At 32.9% G+C, this 10,430-nt stretch overlaps 1 long non-coding RNA gene across 1 annotated transcript; it reads left to right on the top strand.

The window, feature by feature from the left end:
• The first annotated feature begins 2,550 nt into the window (after positions 1-2,550).
• LOC118180636 (uncharacterized) lies at positions 2,551-10,430 on the top strand. Its single transcript, XR_004756706.1, has 3 exons — positions 2,551-2,707; positions 6,351-6,379; positions 10,199-10,430. It is a non-coding gene; the product is annotated as an uncharacterized LOC118180636 (long non-coding RNA).

Raw genomic sequence — 10,430 nt, 5'->3', positions numbered from 1 at the left:
AAAAGGAAATAAAACTATAAAAATACGTAAAATAAAGTATAGATTATTGAAAATGTCATTATGAACGAAAGATATAAGGAATAAGTTAAAATTAAGAGTTCACATTAAACTATAAAGCTTAAAATATACATTAGGAATTAAAAATTTACTTCTAAAATTAAATGAAGTTCATGGGAATTAGCAATGAACTTGATGAGGAAGCTCGGGAACTAGGAGTGAATCAAGAGCCGTTAAGAAGAATGGAGCGAAAATCGAAAAGAATCGAACAAACAATGGGATCCGAAGAATGGACTGAACAAAACTGCTATTTCCTAGGGCTAATTCCTTTCAGCTTCAGTTTCGAGATTTCCTAATACTTCTTTTCTACACAGGTAATGATACACAGGTTCATTAACAATGAAATTCTAGAATAAAAATTTTTTTCAAAAAGTTGCGAAATTATAAAAATCAAATTCACTTTTAACATGGGGACGGGAAAAGGGACGCCCAGACGGGAAATGAGTGAGTGACTCTTAGTGGCGTCTCGAAGGGCGCTGGTTCGAATCTCGGAGTAGGCACGGATGTAATTTGTCCGTTCCTTCTTAGGAGGAAACGGCGGCCTATCTATTAGGTATCTCCATAAAAAAGAAGCCACCGCTTTTGGCCTTAGTATTGGCGAATGCCTAGAAACAGCTAGAGCCCACCATTGGGAGAAAATATATACAAAAGCACAGTAAAACTATATCTTACAATAGGGATTACTAAAATGGCACTTAGAATTGCAAACATTCTGACAATACGTTTATTACGAAACAAGTACATTTTTCTTGACACAATACGTTTTACACAAACATTTTTAAATCCCCTGATGCTACGATTATTTAAACTTTGATATTTAGCCACTAACTGGAACGATTTCTCTATATTCGATCTCTATATTCGAGAAGATTTTGTTAAAAAAACTGCGTGTAAATGATTGAATTCGAAACTTTAATTACAGTTATCCGTAATATAGCAGCTATTATCCTACAAGGGGGGTAAATCATGCCTTTTATTTAGAGGTCCACTAGAGACCGAAAGGTAAAGCAGTTTAACACTGGTAGTTCCAACTTTGGTTCGATTGGCTGCATGGTTGCCCGAAGTGGTTTCTCAAATACGTAAAATGTATATAAGTTAGATCCCTTAATAAATTCAGGCCCACCAGCGGATGGACGGAAAAGCCGCAGAACACTGGTAGTTAACTCTAACTCTGCGTAGTTATCTCTGGGGTTAGAGGCGAAACACCTGGCTGCATGGGCATTTTCTTGGCTTTCCTTATGTTTAACGTGTATACGAGTCAGTTTCCCTTATAAATTCAGGCCTATGAGCCGTCAAGCGGCAGAACGCAGATAATTTGACCCTGGGCTTGAATCCCAACGAAAGGGCTGGCTGCATGAGCGTTTTGGTGGATTTACTCATGTTTATGAGACAGTTACCTTTAGAAAATGCTCCACGAAGGCATCCCTTCTCTTAGGTATAGCTCTCGAGTGCTTTGTCCCTATCAAATAAGTCAAACCAAACTATTAGAAATTCCTGCCTCTCCTTAGGCAGATAGTCTTAAGTGTGCTTTGTCATAGTCAACTAAAAAAAAAAGAGATGATGTCTGTTATTTTACACTTTAAAGGGGCGTTGATCGTTATTCTATAAACAAGTAGATATAGTATGGAATTAAAATTTATTACACATTTTAACAGACTTTATAAATTATCTCACAAAATGACTTGGTATTCTAACTAAGATTTTATACTTTAACTGGGAAATATATATCAATGTTTCTTTTGTGAAGTAAAAGTCTTTTCAGAGATGTTAGGAATATCGAAAGCGAAACCGATAAAATAAACTTTTATAGCATGAATTAAGCTTATGTTTCCTTACTTAAGACGATTTTTGTTTTTTGATCTGGACCTAAACTTTAATAAATATAGATCAAAATTAGGATGCCTACTTGACGAAATTACTTCCGAACTCAAACGTTTCAGTAATTTGATTTTATGTTAAGTGCTAATGACGTTTACTTGCGAGATAACTCGTTGACTCCATTAGGACATGTTTTCTAAATTTGTCTGAGTAAAGTAAATCAGTAATAGTGATTTAGAAATTGTTGAAGTAAAAACATGTTGTAAATGAATACTTATTCTCCTACAGATACTTATTTTTAAACTGCCTTCTAAAAAAAAAAAAAAAAAAAAAAAAAAAAATCATTAAATCATTCCATTAAATTGTGTATTCAGAACAAAGGTCATAGTTAGCTAAGAATTTAAGAAAGACGATGTAACAAACAGAAACGAATATATCCTTCGAATAAAATTCTTCTTGTCTTATGTTTGAACAAATGTACCTAAGATCACAAATGGTTTTTTCTCTTGATTGAATTACGACTTTTGGAAACGTTTCTAAGTAGGAAAAATAAAATGCATTGGTCAGTGTGACACGAATTCGATGTGAAACGTCAATATTGTGTTTTGTAATTAGACTTCAGTTTTTGCTTAGAAACCCATTTTAGTCCTTGGGGATTGGTATATAAGGAGTAACAGTAGGAATAACGGCAACTGTTTGGCTTCCTTCGAGTCAAGTGAAAAACTGCTTCGAAAGAAAAGGTGGTGAAACTTTGCTTTCAAGATGATCTCGAATTACATTGTATCCGCAGTCATGCTTGCTGCATATGTGACCTATGTAGCAGCTGCTAAAAGTAAGTCATTCAAATTTCTTATACTCGAATTTTAATATGTATTTCGAATATGTGAATATGTGTAATAAATTTTAATTTAATAGACATTTTAACAGACTTTATAAATTATCTCACAAAATGACTTGGTATTCTAACTAAGATTTTATACTTTAACTGTGAAATATATATCAATGTTTCTTTTGTGACATAAAAAGTATTTTCAAAGATGTTAGGAATACTGTGAGCGTATGTTACTTACATACATTGGACTTAAACTAACTTAACTCTGTGAAGATATATGTTTAAGATCAGTATTCATGGTCATGGCCAGAACTTTTACCGCCAAGGGCAATGTTTTCACCTGTTTCGATGCCCACCAAAATATTTGTAAAGTTTCAAAACAACGTATAGAGAAAATAAGTAAAAGTTGAGTTTTTTTTTTCAAATAAAACTTTAGTTCCACTGTTCTAAAATCTACTATACTTTACTTGTTTTTGTATTAGCAAAATTGACAGTTATATTATATTCTGAAAGTTTGCTTAATTACTCCAGTTGTCCTTCTGTAAGTAGTGCAGTAAAATTTCTGAAACATAAGGTAGGGCAGGTAAGGCTCATTTGTGAAGGGGTGAGTAGTAACACCCATGTTACTTCGTTATTTTTTAAAATTTTTGATAAGAAGTTTCACTAAACATGATTTTAATGACTCCCTTTAAGTAAGCAGAGTCAGTGCTCCGTCGAAATGGTTAATGAGAGGACCATTTCGAAGATTATACATTAGATTTCGAAGATCATTTTAGATGGACTTTCTATACAATGCACGTGAACCGTTTTAACTAGTTCAGAAAAATTTCCTAATTTTTGATTTAAATATTTGAACTTTTTTTTAAAAATTAGCATTTATTTTCTCTACGTATTAAGTTTCGGAACACTGTTATAATGTTTTTCTAATAGCAGTTCTTTTTTTCTAAATAAATTAGTAAAAATATTCGAATCTGCACATTGTATCAAGTTGCAACTTGTTAAAGCTAGCTCCATCGTATGATTCTGGAGAGACTTGGATTCATATAACTCATATTCATATATATCGATAGTTAGAATTCCTGCTTTAAATGTTAACATGCAAATTACTCATTTGTACCTGGTTCTTTTTTCTCAAAGGAGAAAAATCGATTTGTCACCTTCAAAAATCAGACTTAAGACTTCAATTGGAAATCAGTCTAAGAGTAGCCGTTCCAAAGAAATATCTGCCATTTTAACCCTTTCCGGCACGCTAATCTTTAAAGTTGGAATTTTACCAAAAAGAATTGTAAGCAGTTTACTTAGGCCTAGGAGAGAATGCAGGTATAATTTTACAAAGATTGCACAAACCGTGTCCATTTCGTGGGTGTGTCCGAAGCGAAGACACTGAGCCGCACGAGCGGCGGTAGGTGAGCATTGCTGTGAAGCACGTATTACAGTAAAATATTTTGTCTATGATTTAAAAACAGTAGAATCTGATTTCTGTAGCAGATTTAGCATAACCCATGGTGCGCCACGAGAAGCCAGCTACTCTACAACCCCTCAAAAAAAAAAAAAAAAAAAAAAAAAGGGAAAAATGGAAACTCCCATTCCTTCCGCAATGCTGAGGCCTCTCCGAGCCCTTTACACAATTCTTAAATTTATAAGAAAAATAATTTAAATACTATAATATTTACAATTAATTATTGACTAGGAAAAATAATTATTAAATATATATACAAATAAAAATCTACAGAAATCAAAATTAAGCAAACTACGCACGAAAGCAAGAGAGAAAAAAGGTCTGCTCTCTCTCTGAAAATCAAATAGTTTTGTGAAAACAAAGCATTGGAGACTTCAAAAACAAAAACAGAAAAAAATAAAAACAAATATAAATAAATCTGCGCTCTCAGCCTCCCCCGTGTTTGAAGCACGAGACCAGATTCCGTGACTCACTCCCATGTGACAGCCGCTACTAGTACAGTGTGTTCAGTCCGAATACACCATACACTGAAGGCTTCACTATACGCAATATTTCAAACATAAAAATTAAAAGTAATACAGAATAAGCAGATTAGCATACGAACACCAAAATTATGTAAAGTTTTTTTTTCATTGATATTCTTTATATTTAAAAAAAATCTTTGAAAAATCAGTGTCTTTAAAAACAGAATATCGCAACGTTAATGACTTGCTTGCGTGGTCCTGCCATTTATCATTCATAAAAGAGATTAAAAGTAATCATTAGTGTAGTTTTCGGGATATTTATCGATTATTTTCAGTGTATAAAGAGGAAATATTTTTGGCGTGTTCACACCCAACACACTGCGCCGGAAAGAGTTAATTGACATGCCTGAAAAACAAGCATTAAAAAAAAAAAAAAAAAATATGGGAGATAATTAGTAAGGAATAAAAACAAGAAGATGAAGGTAACGTAAAAGGTTAAAGTCCAAAAAGAAAAGTAAGCGGCAAATATAAGGAGAAAGAGGTTTTGAACTAGAGATACGAATTCTAAAACACAAAAGGGGTTTTCTTAACTTGCGGAGGTACCTATAGATTCTAGATGAGATCAGAGGTAAAGAATTCTTCCTTTTTTTATGAAATTGAGAAATTCTTCCTTATATATGTTAGCGTTAATTGTAATTTAATTGCTTTCGTATTTTTCATTCAAATCTTTCAATATAGTAAAGAAGAGATACCAAGGAAATGAAGCTGTTGAAATTTTGTTGTGATTCCTCTGAATGCTCTGTCCACTTCAGACACAATTTTTACTCAATTCACTTTTGAATGACACTTCAGGATCTACGCAGTCTTCCCGTTAGGAATGTCTGAGTGGATAGGATACCACGCATTTTATAGAAATGATTTTTGTAATTAAATTTTATACGAAAAGGCGTGTTTCTTGCGCCGATTTGCATTCATTCCTGGATTTGTAATAGCTTTCATTCCTTGCCAGAGCTCGAATTTTTCACTCCGCCGTATTTATATAGGAATATTAGATGTATTTCATTCTTTCCCGGTTTCTGATTTGGTATTCTGTAGAATGCCTAGGAAATGGGAGAAATGTGTATCGTTTTATTAATTGTCGTCTAGTTTTAGGCATTCTATAGAATGCCAGATTTCAAACTTAGCCGGTAATATACTCGTATATATACATATAACTAATTTCATTCAATTTGTTATATATTTATATTTCGAAAATTGTTATATACTAGAGAAATTTCATAGGTAATTCTGAGAATAAAAAAAGAAGCAAAATAATAATATAATTTTAAAATGTTGGATTTAATGCTTTTCTTCCAAAATAAATGCAGCGTTTTAATCCCTTTCTCTATATGTAATGCTGACATACTTTTAGTTATTTGTTTGTACGTTCAGCCGCAAATTCCAGGACCGCAACGGGCGGAAAATTCAGGGACCTCTCCAAACGTCAAGTTCGACCTATGCCACTGGAAGTCAGCTTATGAAAGCTGTAATAATTTTAAGATACTTATTCTATATTTTCAAATAAAAAGCAAATAAAAATATCTAATTTCAGTTATCATGTGTTGCGCTTATTAATTATTGTGTTAATTTCAGCTATGCATATGTTCTGTACATTTATGAACTAATGAATTAATGAAATTAGTTCTAGCGAACTAATGAAATTACTTTTTTTTCTTTTTAGTGCTTCCTGGTCGCTAAATGTCAGATAACGTAGGTATAAAAATTTTTTAAACATTATTTAAATTTTTTTCCGTTATTATTTTGTATTCTTTACATGTTTATAATAAATGAATATTTAACTCGTGAACCCGTATTTTCATCACAGTAAACATTATTTTATTTACAGTTTTCTGTATAACCTTTAAAATAATTTCAAACAATACAAAATCGTATTTTGGTTCTACTAGGTAACGAATTTATAAATATTATTTTTTAAAAATGGGTTTAAATTATTCACCGGTATTTCAAGGAATAGGTAATTCAAACGCATCTTAATTATAATTCTTGACCATCTCACCAGCTGCCATTAGGACTTTTTCATATGTAAGTTTTACACCTAACGGAAAATACAGGCAGAATAAATAGAATGCTGCCAGTTCATGAAATACATTCTTGTTTCCTTCTTTTATTGCTTTCCGCTAAATTATAAACCTAAGTAAGGAAGTTAATGGTTTTGGTACAGAATTTTGATAGTGAGGTTTCAGTGATTTTTGGTTTGGTTCATCTTCATTATGACAAAACACTCGAGGGTTATCAGAAGGGATGCCTACGTTATTGGCCGTTGTTGGGCGACTTTTTAATGAATAAGCACGCATTAAGGTTCCAATAATTCGTTTTACTTTATCCGTTTATGTTTTTGTAACTGTGTGATGCAGTTTTTGCTTACAATAACTTTTAAATAAAACTTCCAAAAAATTCTATTTTCTGTATTTAAGTTTTCTGCAATTCTAAAAGCAGATGACTTGGCTCCGGCAAAAATGGACAACCAGAAGTGGTACTTGAAATCCATAACAGTATTGCAGCAATCAAGGAAGCAGTCAACAACGAGAACATGTCACTTCGTTAAAATACCGGGACAGAGATACGAGTACATACCGATACATACACCCACCAACTGATGGATGATTAGCAAAATGAAAGGAGAGAATAACATTGTTCTTCAGAAACTGCATGGTGAGAAGCGAGAGGTAGATCATCATGTGACTCATAATTGGATAAGAAATATAAGATAACTCTGCTGCACATCCCTCTGATCTCGTTCAAAAAAGTACTAAATATGTTTTTCTTTCCGCAAATACAACTTCTGTCATCCAGTATTTATACCAAGATATTTTTAAAGTGTGAAGATATCGGTAACGAAAAGATGTTGTTCAGAAAATGGTAAAAGACACTTAGTTCTGTGAAAATTAAGTACTTCGAAGCCGATAACAAAGTTGATCACTTTGCTAAAGACCAGGCATTTTGCAGATAGTCAATCTGAGATGGACTATAAAAGGCATAGCCTCTAGCAAAGTCAAAGAAAAAAGCTTTAAAGTAGATACATAATATAAATAGAAAGCATTAACGCAGCTACAGAAACTGAAAATGGCAGTGAAAGTGATACGAAAAAAGACGCCAATGTTATACCCTCTATCGAATTTAAAAAAAGAGCGAGGGAAATAATAAGAAGAGCTCTTCAATTTAAAGATGGTGAACAGAAAAATTACTACCCGTGTTAGGAAAATCGGAATGCAACTGGAAAATTGTTGCTAAACAGTACGAAACAAACACATATATATTAATCAAAATCGTAAAAAACAACCTTATATTTAGCGTAGGTATAATGAAACACTCAATCGATTTCGAGGGCAGCTAAAGGTCCCTCCTCATCAGGAGAAAGAAATACATAGAAAGAAGAAAATAGGAGAAGGAGTCACAGAAACACGTAGTGCTTATCAGCACTGCACGTGGTTATAACTAGATTTTTAATCAGAGTTGCACTGGCCGCCTACTTTTACTGAGCCAGGCTGTCTGATCAAGCATAAAGAAATATTAGCGAAGTTAAAATAGGGAGCGAGGGGCAAATGCACATTACGCTCAAAATCTGAACTTCAAATAATGGAGAGCAACCACTGAACGGATTTTTATACCCTCTGGTAGTACCAAGCGCGAGGAGGTAACGCCATCTATCGGCAAAAATAATTGAATTAAGATAGTAGAATTTTTTTTTAAAGGCATTAGGAAGGACTGGATTGGACTTCAAATCATTAACTAAACTTTCTAAATCTTTGTGAATGTGAAAAGCCTCAAGAAAATCCAATTCGCCTATGGAAGAAGCCTTTTGGATGATTTTTGCAGACCCAAAATCAAAATTATGGTTAAAAGTCCAGCTATGATACGCTATTGAAGACTTGTTAATTTCGCCTTTTTTGACATAAGATTCATGTTCCTTGATACGAAACTTCAACGCTCTTTTTGTTTGGCCAATATATCTTAAACCACACTGACATGATATACTATAAATTCCCCAAGAATTCAAGACAGAAACGCAATCTTTTAGAATCGAAGGGTGAATTTTATTAATAGGGGAGAAACCGACTTGAAAATTGAATTTCTGGAGAATCCGTGCAATTTTATAGCTAACAGAAGGATAAAATGGAAGCACGACAAGGTCATTAATATTATTTCTAACAGTGGAATGTCTTCTTTGATGGGAATCTGAAAATTTTTTTTTTTGACGCCTTTATCAATAATCACGGGAGAAAATCCACGGTCAATCGCAACTGCTCTCAAATAATATTCAATAGCGTATCATAGCTGGACTTTTAACCATAATTTTGATTTTGGGTCTGCAAAAATCATCCAAAAGGCTTCTTCCATAGGCGAATTGGATTTTCTTGAGGCTTTTCACATTCACAAAGATTTAGAAAGTTTAGTTAATGATTTGAAGTCCAATCCAGTCCTTCCTAATGCCTTTAAAATTCTACTATCTTAATTCAATTATTTTTGCCGATAGATGGCGTTACCTCCTCGCGCTTGGTACTACCAGAGGGTATAAAAATCCGTTCAGTGGTTGCTCTCCATTATTTGAAGTTCAGATTTTGAGCGTAATGTGCATTTGCCCCTCGCTCCCTATTTTAACTTCGCTAATATTTCTTTATGCTTGATCAGACAGCCTGGCTCAGTAAAAGTAGGCGGCCAGTGCAACTCTGATTAAAAATCTAGTTATAACCACGTGCAGTGCTGATAAGCACTACGTGTTTCTGTGACTCCTTCTCCTATTTTCTTCTTTCTATGTATTTCTTTCTCCTGATGAGGAGGGACCTTTAGCTGCCCTCGAAATCGATTGAGTGTTTCATTATACCTACGCTAAATATAAGGTTGTTTTTTACGATTTTGATTGTCACATTAGCGTGTTTCTCTTCTAGTCTACATATATATTAGTTCCATAGAAAAATTTCAAATTTTACCAAGAATCTAGTTATTAAAGTATTGCTGCAAAAACATTAATAAACAGAATTTCAAAATTGAGTAAATTTAAAAATATTGTGTTTAGATATTAGATTGTTTATTAGATAAGTTTACTATATACGTTTAAAACTGCTATCACATTTTGCAATCAAAAATTGTCATCTATTGATTTCAGCCACTTAATAAATTCACTGCGCTTCAAACGGAAGGGGTTTGTAATAAGCGGTGGGTACTGTGCTATGAATATCAAGTATTTATATCAAGCATCATCTGTTATCGTCATTAAGTATCATCAAGTATTTATATTCGCATCACCTTTGAGGTAAAAATAAGAAAGACTAATATCTGATTATTAAACATTAGCTTATTGTAATTTCAAATAAATAAAAATAGCGAATTTTATCACCGCAAAAATGCAATCTTGCACAAATCTGTGAAATTAATAATTTTAATTTAACTCATAAAAGCTTATTTTGGATAGGTCTGTGGCTATCGTTATTTAAATATATAATCGTTTATTATAATATATCATGATTATATAAATTTATAATTCAATTTGTAATTTCGTTTTATTTCTAGGTTAAATCTCCATAAAATGATCCTCCAAATTAGCAGCATTAAGGCAGAAGACTGTACCAAAGACCGGGCTTTAATACTAAGGAAACACATTCCGAGTACTCCACTCGAAATATTTTCATATTTCACCTGCATATATAATACTTCCCTTGTCAAAAAATTCTTGTTATATAATTTGATAATTTCAAATAACTGCAGATTGGTAAAGCGACAATAAAATATTTTTTTGCTGCTA

Source organism: Stegodyphus dumicola, chromosome 6, assembly GCF_044657685.1.
Source record: "Stegodyphus dumicola isolate Sdum_Otavi_A_Nest chromosome 6, ASM4465768v1".
NCBI classification, from domain to species: Eukaryota; Metazoa; Arthropoda; class Arachnida; order Araneae; family Eresidae; genus Stegodyphus; species Stegodyphus dumicola.
This window is presented reverse-complemented; position numbering and strand designations above follow the sequence as displayed.